The sequence below is a fragment of the Struthio camelus genome, chromosome 11 (assembly GCF_040807025.1).
Source record: "Struthio camelus isolate bStrCam1 chromosome 11, bStrCam1.hap1, whole genome shotgun sequence".
Lineage (NCBI taxonomy): Eukaryota > Metazoa > Chordata > Aves > Struthioniformes > Struthionidae > Struthio > Struthio camelus.
In genome coordinates, this window is record NC_090952.1 from 26,496,189 (window position 1) to 26,513,960 (window position 17,772).

The window sequence follows — 17,772 nt, forward strand, 5'->3', positions numbered from 1 at the left end:
AGGAGCTTGGCCAGGTTCCTGGCCTGCCCTGGAGTGTAAGCAGACCTTTCTAGGTGAAAAGAAGGGAGTGGGCGGTCACTTCTCTAACCCTGAGAAAAGGAGGTGGGAAATGCTCCCTGTCTGAAAAGCAGAAGGCTCTGGGAGAAATGTGCCTCTTAGTAGAGGATGCCTCAAGAGCACCATTAATGGCCGCCTATTGGTATTCTGGTCATCACTACTTTCTCAAGGAAAGACATGAAGGAACAGCTTCACCAAAAATAAGCTATTTTTAGAAGACTGAGATGATTTTTCTAACTGTTCTGCTGTTATTTATGCTGCATGGTTCTTGAGTTATTTTAGTGGGAGTTGTGCAAAGTAGGACCGCACTTAATGTGTGGAAGGTGGTGAAATCCAACAGCTGCCCTTGCTGTCTCAGAGCTAGTTCTGATGGCCTGTCCAGCCTGCACAGTGGTGCTTCGGTCACTCTCCAAGTGTGATGGGCTAAGGAGTGTCCCTTGTCACCTGGTCCCTTTGCCTTGCATGTTGGTGCAACCCCACTAACCCTACTTCAGTCGTTTGTCACAGCAGGATATTTTAACCTGCCATGTAACTCATTAATATGCATTTTTAAAACACTAAAGCAATGGATAACTCAGTATGATCAAAGGAAAAAATAAAAAATGCTAATACTTTTCATCTGTTAAAGCTAACTTATACAAACTGGGCTCTGTTCAAAACTATAGCAAGGTATAAGTGGTGACATCACTGAGTATGAGGTCTGCCAACCTGAGTTACAGTACTGGAATGACAATGGAATGATTTAACTATTATGATCTCATTTAATATTTCATACTTAGAATGTAGCCTCATCTGTAATTCAGGGTTATATGAAGTACACTGTATAGCTGTTTCAGAACAGACTTTGACACAAACTTTGCAATTAAAGGAAATGTTTGTGTGACATACTGCATATGCTGTTACCTTTTAAGGCTGATGAAAATCCTTTTAGAATGGAAAAATTACTGTGGAATGTCTTCTATTTTATTTATATATATGTATGTATATGGAAAAATTTGGGATGTTGTAAGCTTTCTGATATAAAATCACTGCAAGAGGGGAAAAAAAAAATCACTTGAATGAAACAAAGACAGCTGCAGTTTGGCATCCAGAAATCAAAAACAATCTTCACAAGGATGAAAACAAAAATACTGTAGCCATTATGGATCATAAATTAAAGCTTTTTAGCGAAAATCTTGACTTCCAGCCCCTTTTACAGAAATAGTGCTAAAGTGAGGGAGGTATTGCAGCAGGTCTGAAAGTTCTGCTCTTCCTGCTGCTGGTGCTTGATGCTTTGGCTCCCCAGATGTGTGGCTGCTGGGGGAGCAAGGGAGGAGGAGTGGGAAGCTCTTCTCCCTCTAGAGCCTCAGTAGCCCTGGCACAGTAAGGAATCCAGGGCACAATAGATGACATGGCTCTAATCCAGTCCCTCTCAGTTCACTGTTGTAGATTTGTTTAGTTTATGGATGGTCCCAAATCAAGGGAAGTAGACAATATGTTGGAGAGCAGGACTGCCCTCCAGTGTAATCTCAACAGGCTGGAGAAATGGGCTGACAAGCCTTGTGAAGGTTATCACAGACAATTGCAGTCATGCACCTGGTTTGGAGCAACTCTGTAACAGTACAGGCTGGAGACCAACTGGCTAAGGAGCAGCTTTGCTGAAAGACCTGGGGGTTCAGGTGGGCAAGTTGAACATGAAGCAGAAGTGTGCCCTTGCAGTGAAGACATCATCAGCAAGAACATAGCCAGCAATAATTTAAAGTGTTTACTTTCCTCTGTATAGCTCATTAAGATCTCATCTGGAGTGCCCAGTTTTGGGTTTCCTAGTGCAGGAAAGACCTTGACATATTGGAGCGATGCCAGTGGACAGCAACCAAGGTTAGGTGGTTGGATAATGTGATACTGAAGAGAGGCTGGGGGAACTGAGCTGCTTCTCCTGGAAAAGAGAAGGCTAAGGGTGGGGGGAATCTAACTCTTATCTTTGTCTACTTTATTGATGATTACAAAGATGAAGACCGTCTTGGAGATGGACAGCTAAGGATGATAGTGAATAAACACAAATTGCAGCAAAAGAAACTTAAATCAGCTATACAGAGTAAATTTTATGAAGTGAGGGTGATCAAACACTAGAGCAGGTTGCTTGCAGCAGCTGTGGAATATCCATCCTTGGAGATGGTCAGAACTTGACTGAATGAGGTCCTGGCTTCAAAGTTGGCCCTGTTGTGAACAAGGGGTTGAACCAGATGGCTTCCAGGAGTCCTTTTCAAATGAAAGTATTCCATGATTAATTAACAGAGCCCCTTTGTGACTGCCATTAAAGCATAGGAAGGAATTAATTTGGGTATGTGGCACTTCTTGCACCTGCAGCTCAATTAAATCATAAGATATGCAAAGATTTTTTTGTTAATGAGCTTAATGGTCAGCGGTGCTGCTCCTCACTGCAGTGAAAAAGGCCAATGAGTATCCCAGGAAGAATATGGTCAAGCCCTGAGTCTATAAATACCCTGTTGTCTAAGAGAATGGTGTGTCTTTTTTCTGCTAAGAACATCTGTTCTGTGTGTTATGAAGCCAGGTTTGTTGGCTCATTGTTAGCCACCAGCAGCCCATATTTGAAAGCATTTCTGTGGTTACCCAGTGTATGATGATGAGATGCTTCATAGTTAGGCAGGGAAGGGTGGATTTAATTAGTTGTGGTTTTGTCACCCATGTTTGGAAGTTTTGCAAAGAACTTCTCCAAAATGAAATGGCCTTGTCACCACTATAAATACTCATCCAAACCAATCATCACTACTAGTTTAAGCAGTTAAAATACAGCAACATCAGAAGTATTCATCAGTATCCATCTTCCTATTGAACTAGGGTGAGAAAAAGCAGAGGGAAGTACAAATCCCAGATTTTAATATTTAGTTTAGTGAAATAAATTACTTGAGGACTTTTTCAGTCCAGAGTGGATTTCCAGTGTTCCTTACTGGTAATTGTATAATACTTCCATCAGAATTAGTTTAAGCTGGTAGAAAACATCCTTTGTGCCTAGAATACTGGGTTTTCTATTAGTATGATTCCTTCCTGTTTGGGCTCCCCACCCCTGCATGCGATGGGAGTAAACACAGTGGAAGGATTTGTATCACCAGCAAAGCAAGAACAATTGCATTAGTGTTTACATTCGCAGGGTCTGAGAATTGTAACTGGAGTTTATTTGGGGAGGAGTGAGGGAGTTTATCCCACTTCATTTTTGGAGGACCTCTGTTGTATTACCCATGATAATCACACAGGGGACAAGATTTTTTCCATATAACAAATATTTCTGATTCTAGTCCAAAAATAGACCAGATCCCAAGAATAGGTTTCTCCCTCTAGTGGCAGCAGTGAGAAAGCTATGTAGCCTTCAAAGACAAGGTGGTTTTACTTATTAAACACAAATATGTGTATGAGGTCAAAGGGCTGCTGTTTGTTTCCAACTTCAAAGAAAGACTCATATGACACATTATGTAACTTTTTAATGGTTCCCCTTAGTCACTGAAATACATGTAAAACAAAGACAGATATTGAAATGAAGACATATTTGTCTTTTTAATGACCGTTAGGCTCAAAGCACAACTGAGGCAACCTATTTAGCAAACACAAATGCTAACAAGTTTAGTGTCCTATATATCTAACAATAGAACAGTAGCAGTGGCAAAACCTGAAAGGTAACAGCATGATTTGATATTTCTTCTCATTTCACTGAGCAGCCATGAGAAAGAGGTTTAGTGTAACTCACTACTGTGAACAAACTCTGGACTGGTTGGCATGATGCATCTTTTTCCCCAGATGCAGCGCTATCAGTATCATTCTTGGTGGCTGTATTCTGCTGCCAGAGGAGAACTGGGGAGCAAATATTGTCTGTGCCTATGTCCTTGTATGTAATAGGTAGCACTGCATAATGCACATAAGGGGTGGATGGTCTCCAGAGAATTGCTTTTGTGACTCACCTGAAATGCATTTGAAGCTACAATGCCAGTTTGTGTAAAAACTTTCCTGTGACCTAAACCTGTGTGTCTTTAAAGATGACTAAATTACCCCTTATTTTCTTGTAGGAAAGAAGCATGTTATGTTTTTTAGGCTGAGCCTAACAACCATCTAAGAATCAAAGTCAAACAAGCACAGTGAACAAAACCTACGACTTCTGTGCTATTTCCACTTTTGATCTCTTGTTGCCGCCTTTATTACCTGAGGAAGAGCATAAATTCACTACACTTGTTTCAGTGTAGTAACTTGATTACAGCAGTACCCATGCACTAACTAACATGAGTGCACAATAAAACATGGGTTGGGCTGTTTCTGTCTCCCTAGGAGAAGGGACTATGTAGTTGTGGTGTGGATCCCTTTTCAGACCTTAAATTTCATTGAGAGTTGCACTTTTCTAGACCTAGATAAATGAGTCCCTGTTTCACCATTTTTCCTTTTGTTTGTTTACTTATACAACTCATTTGCTTACTGGTTAAATATTGTCCCAGATTTGGGAAGATAAACTGATGTATCAACAGCAAATAAACAATATTTGGGAGGCTAATATGAGAAAATACTGCATTTCACTCTTAGTGCTTATTACTCTAAGGGATTTTGTCACATGGTGCAAGAGAGGCATAACCTCAGGCAGGACTATCTTCATCCTCAGTGCTCTCTGAACTAACTTTCCAGCTGAAGACTAACATGAGTGTATGACTACATGGGCAGAACCAAGCATGGGAAGTTCACTCAAAGAAGTCTTAGTAGTCCTTCAAGGTAGTTTATAGATGCCTGGATTTACTGAAGAGCCATATTCACTGCCACTTTTACCAAATATGAGATTTCCTCAAAGCAAAACTTGAACAGGAAAACTGTTTTAATTGCTCTGCAAATTAGTGTGACATGCAATCTAATTTCATGTATCTTGAGGTTTAAATGGGTGGAAAGTTTGATTCTTGGGGAGAGGCCAGCTGAAACACCTGATTCCTTGCCTGGATTCTTACTCTCACTGAAGTCTTCAGTGTTTTAGGCCTTGTGAATCAATCACTGGTTCTTCTGAATCTCTATTTCAATAAAATCTTATTTTACTAGATGATATCATGTGAATGAAAGGCAAAGCTGAAATACCTTAAATTCACGGAGAATGTGTCCTTCAAGGCTTAGTGTGGAGTATACTGTGTTTTAGTTGAAATGTGTGCCTTTTGGAAATAAAATACAGTAATATCCTCTTCCTCTCCACCCCATGGTTGTGGTGCTGCTGAAGGTAGACTCTGGTTAGCAGAGGTTGCCCTTGGCCAATACGTGCACTAGCACGTGTCTCCCTTGCCTGGTCTGGAACACCAAGTGTGCAAACCTTCCTGCCTTTCCAGTGACCCTACACCTGCACTCAGAGCTCAACACTTGGAAGACCCAAGTAGAAAAATAACTACAGGAGAGACATTGGGCTTATTACATACATTGTGGACACTGGAAGCTTCCACTTGACTGTGCAAGGTCACATGTGTGTTAATCCATGAACTTGTAAGTCTTCTATTGGAGAGGAACTTATTAATGACTTAAGAGTGAAATGTAAAGTCTATTTCTTCCAGGTGGGATTGCTTATAACTTTCTAATCAAGGTAATGATTTGGAGAGTCAAGATTTAGAGATCAGGACTTTCCGAAGACCTTGACTCATCCAAGGAAGGCTTGATTCTGGCAGACCTATCTACATCTGCTGGATGGTGATGGATGCCTGAGCTCTATGGAGGCCATCATGCCTCTTGGCAGAGGGATCTGATTGCTCTGTTGCATGTAGGAAGGAGTTGCAGCTCTCAGGGAACAGATTAGTTTGGGTTTGTCTGTACATCTGCCTTCATGGTGTGGCCTTGTTAGGTGCCTTGGGATATTAATTACAGAAGTACATAACACATCAGGATTTATTTTTTCTGTGTTGTCTTCTCCTATGAGAAGCTTAAATTTTAGGTACTTCCCAACTCCATAAAGCAATATTTCAGTCTTTGAATGTGGTGACTTCTTTGGCTAATATCTTGAGCTGCCTTAGCTCTGACAGATTCTTGAGCTGCTTTTCTAACTTCTTGCTTGTGCCTGGTACCTGAAAATTGTCCTAATTTTTATTTTACCACCCTGTGAAGTTTCCTTCAGTTCACTCCGTTTGCTTCTCTTACTGCTTTTTATGTTTTCAACTTTATTATGCAATTGTTCCAATACTGTTCAGTATTTGATGCTTTATAACTCTTATCTGCTTTTTTCACTGTTGATTACCTTTACATCTCTGTTCCTTCACACTGGCTTAAAAGTAGAAAAAAACAACTTTAATATTCCCTGTGCAGTTACTGCTAGGTGGTATGCCTAACCTTTAGGCATACATTAATTTAGCTTTGAACACTTTCCATTTCCCCTGTGTCCTTTCTCTCCCTGGCTTTATCCTGTTGAATTTCATCCTGCACTTATTGAGATTCCCAACTTTGCTCTGCTAAAATCTAACCTACTTGTTTTCTAACTTTTTAGTTGAACTTTAATCCCAGTGAAATCCTTAAAGATTGTAGATCTGTTTAGCTGATTCTCCCCCACATCTGCATTGCCAGGCACAATTGTTACAGAAATCTCAATCAAGAATTACTCTTTACAAAAAGCTATCAGTTATATGTGCTATATACGATGAAAATAACATACAGCTAGGACACACTCTAAGACAGTGCACAGTAAGGAAATTTTGCACAACGTCAGGCACTGCATTGTCTTCCCCTCTCCAAATCTTTAACTTCAACTTTGTCTCAGCTAGATGTTTAAGCATCTGCCTAATTTTCAGGACCTGAATAATCTGTCACTGTTATAACTGCTTTCCTTATTTTAGGAATAGTGCTCTGTACAAGTACAGCTGTACTTTCTCCTAGCTGGAGTCCAGACCTAAGTGGGCAAATTCAGTGGAAAAGTAGTGGGGGTGAGAGACCAGAGCAGTGCAACGCTGGCTTTCATGAGGCACAGAAGAACTACACAGCAGGGACACCCAGGAGATTCCCACGAACCTGGAAGATGATGCTTTCTATGAAAGGCTTTTGCAGCTCATGCCCTGGGAGCAGAAGCAATCATAGGTCTGTTCCTCAGGAAGGAGTGAGTAAAGCATTTTGTTGGATCATGCTAGAAATTGCAAAATTAAACAAGAGTTACACCAGCTCACCTTGCTCGTTGCTTCATGAATGAACTTTTCTTATTTTTTTAAGACCAGGATTTGACTTTATAGCAACATATGCAGGTCACATAGGAAGCACTTTGACAGGAACTTTGGCAGCGAAGAGCCACCTTCATTTTACAAATGTGGAGTCCTGGTTTGCTAGCCAAAATGTGGCTTGGCAAGTAGGGTGACACTCAGATGGGTCTGGTGAAACCCAGAGTAAAGAAAAGGGGAAGTTGCCCGAGACACAGGAATCGGTGAGGAGGGTGTTCAGTGAGTAATGCTTATCAGCATGAGTGCAGAGCCTAGCTTTCCCTTCACCACAAAGAAGGGGATAGCTAGGTATACTACAGCCCTGGGAAAACTGTCTTCTGTGTTTGTGTCTAGAGTCCCTAGTTGGAGACTGGTCTTCTGCAGCGGGTGTGATTTTGGCACTAACTCTGCAAATAGCTGTAGTCTATGGGAAACATTGAGCAGCAAGGAGAGCCAGGCTAGTTGCAGCAATGTTTGTAAGTCTCTAGTGAGAGGTGACAGCATGGGATCAGACTGAACCCATTTGGGATAGAACAGATGCAGACTGGCAGAAAATGCAGAGTACCAGCTGAAGTTGTAGCACTTCCATAAGCTTCATGAAACGGCCAATTTAGAGTGATAAACATGGAGTCTGCTCTTATGGACAGGTTATTCAAGGAAACTTGAAAGACTCCAAATGAACCCCAGACTTCTCCAGATATGTACAACTTTTTCTCACCTGACTCTTCAGAAAAATCCCAATGGCTGTTTCCATTAAATGCACTCCTTTGTAATCACTTACAATCAATTTCCTACGTATGTCAAATAGTTTGCGTTGAAACTTTCTGCATGTATTTGTCCTGTTCTATATTTTTCATGTAGTTCTTGGGTTATATTATCTAACTATTTAATAACACATTGACTTAAATGACTTTGTTAGTGTCATGGCTTGAGTTTTGTTTTCATGTAACATTCCTGTTTCTCTTTATTGGATGATTACATTCATTTATCATGATTTCCTGAGTGCATCTCTTTCAAAAAAAATAAAATTGAGATGCCATATGCTTTCAAGAAACACTTTCAAGCATAATAAGTGATGTATCTTAGTGTATTCAATATTCTTATAAAATGCGACTTAATGTCTTTTTTCTTTGTTGCTTTTTCTCTTCCATCTCCTACCTACTGCTCTTCTCCCCAGAAAGACAGCAGACAAAACAGAAGAATGTAGATTTCTTTTAAAATGAAATTCCAAAGGAAGAGAAAGTTTAAGGAAAAAAATTTCAAGTAGAAACTCTCAAAGTACATGTTTTCAGTTCAAGTTGAAAAAGTATTTTTAACAAATAAGTGTTTGGGATGGGGGGAAGCTCTAATTGTTGATGTCTGTTCTCTCAGTAAATATTTCTCTAGTGTATTTGAATTGATTAATCTGTCCCACTTTACTGAAAGTGCAAAGCTGGATCAACCACATCTTGCTTACTTACATGGCCACCTTTTAACTTATCATTAGTTATATTCAGCACTAAAGCTTTTAGTGTACAAGATACTAATTTTACTTAATGGATAATCATTTGGTAGAATATATTTTAAAACTCTTATAGGGAGTCTCTGCCATGGCCACAACCTAACCTCAACATGATAAACTCTTGCCAGGAGAAGAATTAGCACTTACTGGTGGCTTTTGACTAAGAGGCACCTTTTAGTCATTAGTTCAACAGCCACCTCAGCCAAAGTATGCTGTGATCTGAAGTTTGTGCTTGATGCTAAAAATAATTTTGGTTTTGGCTGAACTCTTCATTGAACTGCCTTATATGAATCAATATGATTTCAATCCAGATCACTGTCTTAATTAGAAGATACAAACAGGCAATTCAAGGTGGAATCTGATATAATGGCAGAGGTACAAGTTCCTCTAAACAATAGTGCAAAAGCTGTAACAGGAGAAAAAAAGATTGAACGGTAAATGAAAACAAGTTCTTGAGCAAATTCTGTGAAGAGGCTGCTGAGAAACTTCATTTTGATTTGCAGTGAAGGACCACCAGGAAAGAGCTGCGTTTTCCCAAGTGATTCTTTTCTAGGCATGAGATAGAGCTGCCTTTTCCTAGCTTTTGCAGTCCAAAGGCTTGGGGGTGTTTTGGAGAAGCCCTCTTCATTAGGGATACAATTTGAGTATAACTCTTATTTTACACGTATTTACACCTAATAAATCTGATGTCAGCTCTTTTCCACTGTGCCCAGTAATCTTTTGCTTAGTGAGATGCAGTGGTCCTGCAGGGGCATGCAAGGGGACTGCAGTGTTAGACATGCTGCAGTCAGGGCAATTATGATGTGCTGGAACAGCTTTAAGATTAATGTAGGTGGTATGACAGGCTTGAGTTTGCATTAAGGAGCAAGGGTTTCCTCCAAGAAAACCTGTAGAAAGGAGCTGAGAGGAGTTCTGTTTAGGCTTATACATGTATCAAAGCCTTTTCCCTCAATATATGTGTATGTGAGGATATTTTCAGTGGCATTCGGAATGTAATGCTGGGACAGTGCCAGACAGATGTTTAGTGAGGAAGACCATGTGCAAAGCTGGACCTGAATTCACCAGACTAAGGTCTAGGGGCAAAAGCCTTAAATTAATATCCCACTCTGAACTGAACAAGTGGGATGGTTATCGGCACCATGAGCTGGCTTGCTTTTTTTGTGCTAAGTGTGAAAAGCCAAACTTTAATTTGGTTTTGCTTCAGTTGGCCTGTGCCCTGCTGGGTTTCAGATCCATCATGACTGTGGAGAAGGATCTTCCCTCCAGCTTCTGTTAAAGCTTGGTGCAGGTTACTGGAATGGGGCGAAGGTTGATCAGTGAGGTGACAAAAAGGTTTTGATTTTAACCTGCTATCTCCTCTTTCCAGGACCTAGTGCAGATTTTGTATCTGCAGCGTTAAGCTCTGACACTGCTCTAGGTTTGGCTCAATATGAAGAGGCATGTTGCATGTTGTACATGTCTGTCTTTTCTGCTAAAAGAAACCACTTCTATATGAAAACAAATGTCTACAGAGGTAAGATTTTCAACAATCTCTTATGTGTGTGCAACAGTCTAAAGCTCAGTATCTAGAAGTTTAATTTTAGAACAAATTAACTAAGATTTTGATTTCTTTCACATATTGTGCAGCCTTCTGGAAAGAAGAATAACAATTGAGGCAGGTATATTTTCACCAATGCTCAGAATTGAAATATTGCTCAACTTTTTGGCAACTTTTCTTCTTGAGCGACGAACTTGTGAGTGCAATCAATTAAAGAAAGGATCTGATTTGCTTTGTAATTGTTTTTCTGTCTATATGAATGATGTAAGGGCATGTTGGAAGAATTTACTTCACTACTCTCTCTTCTAAAATAGCAGGTTTACTGGTTGATTTATGGGTTGTTTGTTTTGTTTTTGTTGTTCTGTCTGTAGGTGAGAAAAAGGTTAATTTGCTTGAGAAATCATGTCTGTGCCAGAGAAGGTCAACTTGTTCCATCATCATGTACTGCCATTGGAGGCTGACCTGAACCTAAACAAGTTGGTTTTGTGGAAGAATTAGGCATCCTATTTTTCTCCATGCTCCTCCAGCATTTGTTTTCTGTTTTTTCATAGTTTCTCAGAAAAGCCGGAATGGTGTGACTTCGTGGTTAGTTTCTTATGCAGCTACCAGAATTGAGTCTCTTCCCTGGGAAGTTGTATTTTTGACATTCTACTTTAAAAACTTTAAAAAGTCAGGTGTGGCTGGGCCAAGTTCATGGTTTTTCCCATCCTCTGGCTGACCAAAAGCCCAAGTGACCAGTAGCAATGAAAGCAGTTAAAACAGCGCTCTCGACGGCAGCCGTGAGAGCAATCCCTGGGCTCTGCCCAGTTCCCCGAGAGGAACCGCTGCGTGCCTGAGTCCTTTTGCTCAGCTCAGTGGTCCCAGGGCTGGCAGCCGATGGTGCAGGCGAAGGACAATATGCCAGCTTCCAGGGGACGAGCCCTTTCCGCCGTGTCCCAGGTAAGCTGACAGTGCTAGAAGTAGTGAGTAAATGTGTAAGATAATGGTCTGGAAAGAAAGGGCATATTATGTTTTTCATACTAAACCTCTGTAAACGTAAGAACATAGCAGCAAACGTGATTCTTGGGGACGTAGTGTTACTCTTCCTCAGTTGCCTCACTGAACTGTTTGAGTGGTAAGAACTGGACTGCAAGCAATGAAGGACCAAGGCTTTGGTGGACTTTAAAGCTATAGCAATAGTATTTTTTGATGTCATCAAAGCTTATTAAAGAGAAGAGTGTTGTGTGTGTTTTCTAGTAGAACAAGTTTAATATTAATGTAACAGAACTGGATGTCTAGTTACTTGCTCTGTCACCCATTGCTCACAGTAGCTGAATGCTAAACATCAAAGCATTTGAGACTCTCAATTTATTTGCTTTTTTCTCCTCTTTTTTTCTTTCTCTTCATCTGTTATTTACGTTCAAGTATATAAGACATTTTCAGTACATCTGATCAGCATGTATGGGAAAGCAGAGTGGTGGTGGAATATTTCAGGGGAATAGTTTCAGAGGAATTTTAGGCGTTGTAGAAACGATGTTGTTTCTCTTAACCAGTTTTTGATTTCACAGCATACCTGGAAATTACCTGGGCTTACTATGTATGTTTTGCCCATGTTTGCTTTATAAGGTTATTTAAATATTTGTATTATCATTATGTTTTGATTTCAGCGTGCTTTTTCTTATCCTCATGTTATATAGCTAATTGAGACAACTTTGTAATTTTATTTTGCTCTCTAGAATAAAAATCTGCTTGTTCTCGGTTCTGCAAAACCATGCTTCTAGGTTTAAACAGAGTAAACAAACTTTCCGGGTGCAGCTCTCATGACCACAGAGTGCATATCAGTTTGTAAGACTCTCTGTAAGGAGTTTAATTTAGGAAAGGGGTGGAAAAAATGTTAAAATTAATGTTTGTCACAGTATTAACTGTCACAATATGTATTTGTGACTAATTCATGTTGATTTATGGATATTAGCTTGTGTGTTAAGGTTCCTTTGTTCAGATACACAGGCCAAAGTGCCCATGGGCTCAAGCTAAACCCAAACGCTGCATCTCAGTCCTGTCCATCCTAGGGCTCAGGTAACAGGCCTAGGAAAAAGGGCTTGAACATCCAGTTCCTGCGGCTTTCGAGCTGTAGGGCTGCAGAGGCTGTGTGTGACTTTTGGCAGTAGAAATACTTTGGGAGGTGATTAAGAAAGATGGCACCATCTTCAAAGAGCCTTTTGGCTAAGGCATTTACTAGTAGTCTTGGAGGTAAAGTTTAATTAGTTTGTATGTTTTGCTCGCACTCCAGTTCAGATACATCAGAATTCATGTTGGCTTCTGTCTTTTTTCCTTTCTTGTTCAAAAAATCAATGTTTCACCTAAAGCATTGGCAAATATGACTTGCAGGCGTTTCATGTTTTTGGGCTAAATCTGGCTGGCTGGCTTAGTGAAGTCATTCACTTAATTCAACATTGGTTAGATGTTTTGTTAACTTAAATATTCAAATTGTGAGGAGACTGCTCTAAATCTGGCCTGATTCAGAGTTGCTTATTGTGCTCAGCAGACAGATGATCTGCCTGCAAACAATCTCCAGAGAGGTGTGCAGGGTTTCCGTTCACCTGCTGGCAAGGGCAAGGAACTCCTCAGAAGGTGACAATTTAGGTATCAACACTATCAAATGTTGCAGTGCTGTTGAGACACTCTAGTGGCTTCCTTCAGCATCAACAGACATGCCACTGAAACTCTTGCAGACCACAGGGCTGGCCCGTGGCAGGCCGTCCCATGCCACCCCCTTCCCTGCTGCTGCTGCTGAGCTCTTACCCTGAGGCGACCAATCTGGAGCTCCTGGGCTACACATCACTTGAGCAGTGTGAGTGCAGTTTGCTCTAGTAACCCCCAGCTTGGTTTAAACAGCGCAATGTATGTAGATACATGATTAGAGTTGGGGAGAGAAAAAGGGTAGCACGGGGGAGTAACAGAATTGAACAGGGGGCTGGATAGACGGGTCAGACTCGTGAAGAGAGGTGCTGAGAGTAGAGGGATTGGTGTTCCCTTCTACAGGCAAGTCTACTGACTGTTTTTTTTGCATGGACCATTGCTTTTTCTCACCTATCTGTGGGTTCCTGGGGAAATCCCCTTTGACCAAAAGCCTAGTTTTTTCGGTGTGGACAGCTAGACTTTGCTGTTGTTGGAAGCTGTGTAAAATTTCAAGCCGTGTACAGCCAAGAGGGGCTCCTTTGCTCCCCAGCCTCTAATCAGCCTTCTCCCTCTCCAAGACCAAGAGGGGGGGAAAAGGGCAAACCTGCTAGGGCTGGTATCTTTGTCAGGATAAGAACTGTTGCCTCTCTTGCTGCTGCCTTTGCAAGGGTGAGAAGATGAGGTAAAGAGGTCCAAGATCTTCTGCTGGTGCTGTTTCCTTGCTATCAGAGTACAGAAAGAAGGGAAGAGGCTGCGAGTGGTGGCCTCTGACCTGGGTGGAGATGTTTTTGCAGTTAAAGGGAAGGAATAGATGGATGCAGGTTCTTTGGAGAGCTGGATATGCGGAGCCAGAACCAAAGAGGGATTGGGACAGGCACATCTAATTCGAATGGGTCTGCTATTAGTTGTAAAGCTAATAAGGCACATGGGTAGAACCTGAATTACTTGGGCAGGAAATAAGTTAGAGAACTATATATAGTCATGTAGGGAAGTTATTGAAAGGAAATATGAACTTTTTTGCAGGGATGCAGCCTGTGGAATTACTTGAAAAGGCCTGGATGCAGTGGAAATGGTATATGGATAGTGCACAAATTTGAAATGCAAGTCAGCAGGACTCCCTATTTTGTGTACTTATTTTTTGTGTGCTCCATGTTTCTTGCAAGGCTAAAGAAGAAAAAGAAGCAATTCAATAAATTTCATGTTTTTTAGCTAGTCTCGTTCCTGGGGTCCTGCTTTGCTTTTGTGGATATGCAACTGGCAGTGGGGGGGGGGAAACCACTTCATGCTGCAGTGCCCACTGGAAAGAAAACAAATATTTCTTTTCTTCTTTCTATAGGAAAAGTATGTAAATTAATGATTGGAATTTGTCAGTATGGAAAAATCTTAATTTACTTGCAAGGACTCTCAAAATTTCAAAATCTTCACCCTTTCATATATAAAACCCCTGCAGTAAGAAGTACATTTACATGACTTTACATAATTTTCTATTTTTGATGAAAAATGGCATAAAAGTGACACCTGAAACACTGCATTCATTACTCTCTGGTAAGAGATTGAAGTTGGTCAGTCTTGTCATTTATTAATACTGTTTTGCAGGACAAAGAAATAACAGGAACAGTTATATGTAACTTCCAAACTATAATGGCACAACTGATATAAAAGATTCTCTGATTTCCTTTAGGCTTCTGGTACATTCCTGGTGCTCTCTTCATAAACTTGCAAGTCAAAACAGTTTATTTCTGTCTCTTTTTGTAGTTTCTATATAAGTTTTCTGATTTGTTAAATTCTTGAAGTAATTTAATCACTCTTATTCCAAAAATGTTATAACTAATAAAAAATGTATTTGTGCATGTCCACTTTGAATTTTGGGATTATATGGCATACTACATAATAGTTCCTGTTATAGCTTTTAACAACCTTCAGAATTGCTTTTTGCTTTCCCCTCCTTTGGGCATATCATATATCACACCCTGTTTAACTCCTTGGTTTCAAGATGCTTTGAAGAGACTGAGTATACAAAAGCAATTAGGCATAACCATATCCTTGACCCTTTAGAGAATGGACAAGGATTTGGAATTTCCAACTGTGTATTATGGAGTTTATTACCAGAGAAGTACATATAGATCAATATTCAATATAGCTTTAAATACGTGTCCTTCAGACTTCTGTGCTGCTGTGGCCAATCATATTAGATGATGTAGAATTTACTAAGACACCATCGGGCTTCAGGGAAGTGGTAAACATATCTCTGGGGACTGCAGACCAGCACTGCGTATTGTCAAAACATTGCCAGTCTGCAATGGGAATGGTTGCATAACTTTTGGGACTTGCAAGGCAATGACTCACACCAGTGCTCGGTGTCTGCAACACCAGCAGAGGCCATACTAGAGCCTGGCTTGTCTCCTGGTCCCTGGCTGCTCCTGTCCACAGCAGGGCACCTACCTCTCTCCAAAGCTTGGCCCAAGCAATTGGGCTCAACAGCCACCCTCTGGATTTGTCTGTGATGAGCTTATTTATGAGGTGGCAAACAGCTGGGTGGCAGTACAGGCACTTCCTTATGTATTTTTGAAGTTTAGCTTTTTGAAAAATTACTCTTGCAAGGCACTTCCGGAAACTTTTTTCTAATAGTTACTGGAACGCTGTGATTTCAAATGAATGCAGAACTGGAGAAATGGACAGGGTGGACAGTCTGTGCCTAGTCACAAGTGAACTTTGGGGAGGTTGAGCTGCTTCTCCTTCCCTTGGCACCTCCTCCATGGGGCCGTGCAGGGCTGGGATGTGGTTGTTTGCTCCACTTTGGCAGTGTGTTGTTTCTGTTGAGAAACCCACCCTGGAGCCAAATCACCAGATGGATGCCCTTCTTCGAGTGCCGTTTGGCCAGCAGCTCACTGAAATATTGTCGGGCTGCTGTCGGATGATAACTTTCCGGTTGCCCCAGCCCAGGATTTATTGTAGCAGATGATCACAGGTGAGATTTTGCATGCTGTTTCTGATCTTCTGAACCATGAAGTTCTACCTGCTATTTGCTTTTTTTAGGGTGAAATATCTAGGGAGGAGAGGGACCTTTCCCCAACATTTCACAGAGCTGCTAAATTTAAGACACTTATTAACAGCTGGTGTCCAGTTTTTGGAGGAAAAAGTGGGCTACACATTACATGTAAGGGTTTCTTTTTCTTTGTTTGCTTTTTTATTGGTCTAATAGAGACAGCTCACTGGTAACAAGGATATAAAGTCAGCTGGGATCACTTGTATTCCTCTGTTAACTAGCATCTTCCAGGAAAATTACCAGAAGTTTGATTTTTCTCCTTTAATAAGCTACTATTACATAAGGCCAGATCTTTGGGAGAAAGATTCTTTATCTTCCCTCTAAACTGGAAGATACCAGCATCTTCCCTATAAAAACGAGGGAGGAAAAAATGATTGGTTGTAGTTATGCCAGGAAGGGAAGGAGGAAAAGCAGCTAGGCATCCTCATGAACAGACCAGAGTGTGCATATTGCCCTGGGAGAACTGACCGGTGTAGCCCACACCAAATAGCAGACATCCTGGGAGGCTTCACCAAGGGTGTTTTTCTTTAATTCTCTTTCCTATTTAAAGATTTAAAAACTGCTGTGGCTGGGATTTTTTTGTTTGTTTTTGTGTTGATGTATGATCTCTTTTTCAGTCTAAGATACTTCTAGGTTGGACAGGGAGTGTTGGTGGGGGTCTGAGGGCTGTCAGTGCTGTGAATGTTTTTCTTGTTATGGAGAAAAGGCTTTATCCAAGTGCTTATCATGTGCTAGAAGGCCTGTGCATGAGAAATAATTGCCAGGGATAAAATTGCTGGCAGTTCTCGTTTAACCCAGTTCCATGGCACATACTTCAAGTGCTGTACAAGCCTAAACAAGATTCAAAATAAAACAGGGATTTGTTTCCTTGTGTGTGAATTTCTCAGTTTGAGATGTCTTCTCAGGCAGGCAAAAATAATTATTACTGGGAGAAGATGGGAATTCTTTCCTCAAAGATATTCATTCATCAGGAGAACAATTAATGACAACTCACTAATGGCTGCAACATTTTATTTTCTATTTTCAGTGGCATGTGCAGACCCAGGCTTCTGAGTGCCTGGGTACTCCCTCCCTGGCCCCAATTACTTTGGCAAGGAACCACTGTATGCTACAGGGAACGTCGCTTCCCCAAGCAAGTGGATTCCCAGCCAAGAATAGGTTTGAGCTTTTGGCATTGAAGTAATGCACATGAGTAGCGCTGGGTAGTAGCAATCACTGACTGTTTCCAGCAAAGGAATGGCAGTTGTTTTTTTAACTATGTAATTAATTACTACAGATTAGAGGGGAAAAAAAACAGTATTTGGGTTTCTGGGCTGAGGAGTATGAAAAATGAAACATGCAACAAAACAAAAGGATCTTCAAAATAAATCTTCAAGATAATAAAAAGAGAAACTAAACTGTTGCTGTCTAGTTTCCTTGTCAAAGATTTTTACCCTGAGCCTGTGTATTCAGCACTGGTTGTCTTAAGGTCAATCTCCCACTATTAGCAGTGTTGACTCTGCTTTTTTACATGCCTCTTATTGTTTGTACCTTTGCAAAGTAAATGTAAAAAAGTGCCCAAAACTCTGCCTTTGTTGCTGATGTTTTGGAGTGACTTTACACAGCTGTAAATGTATATATAAGATGTTAGGCTGATGCGAAGGACAAGAAAGCTGTCTGAAGGATTAAACAATGTATGCAACTGTATTAATCATGCATATGGAAAAAACATGTATATGCTGTGTCTAGTACTTTAATATAGGGTCTGTGATCACGGGTGAGACCAGCATCCCTTAGTCCATTTTACCAACTCTGTGGCCCA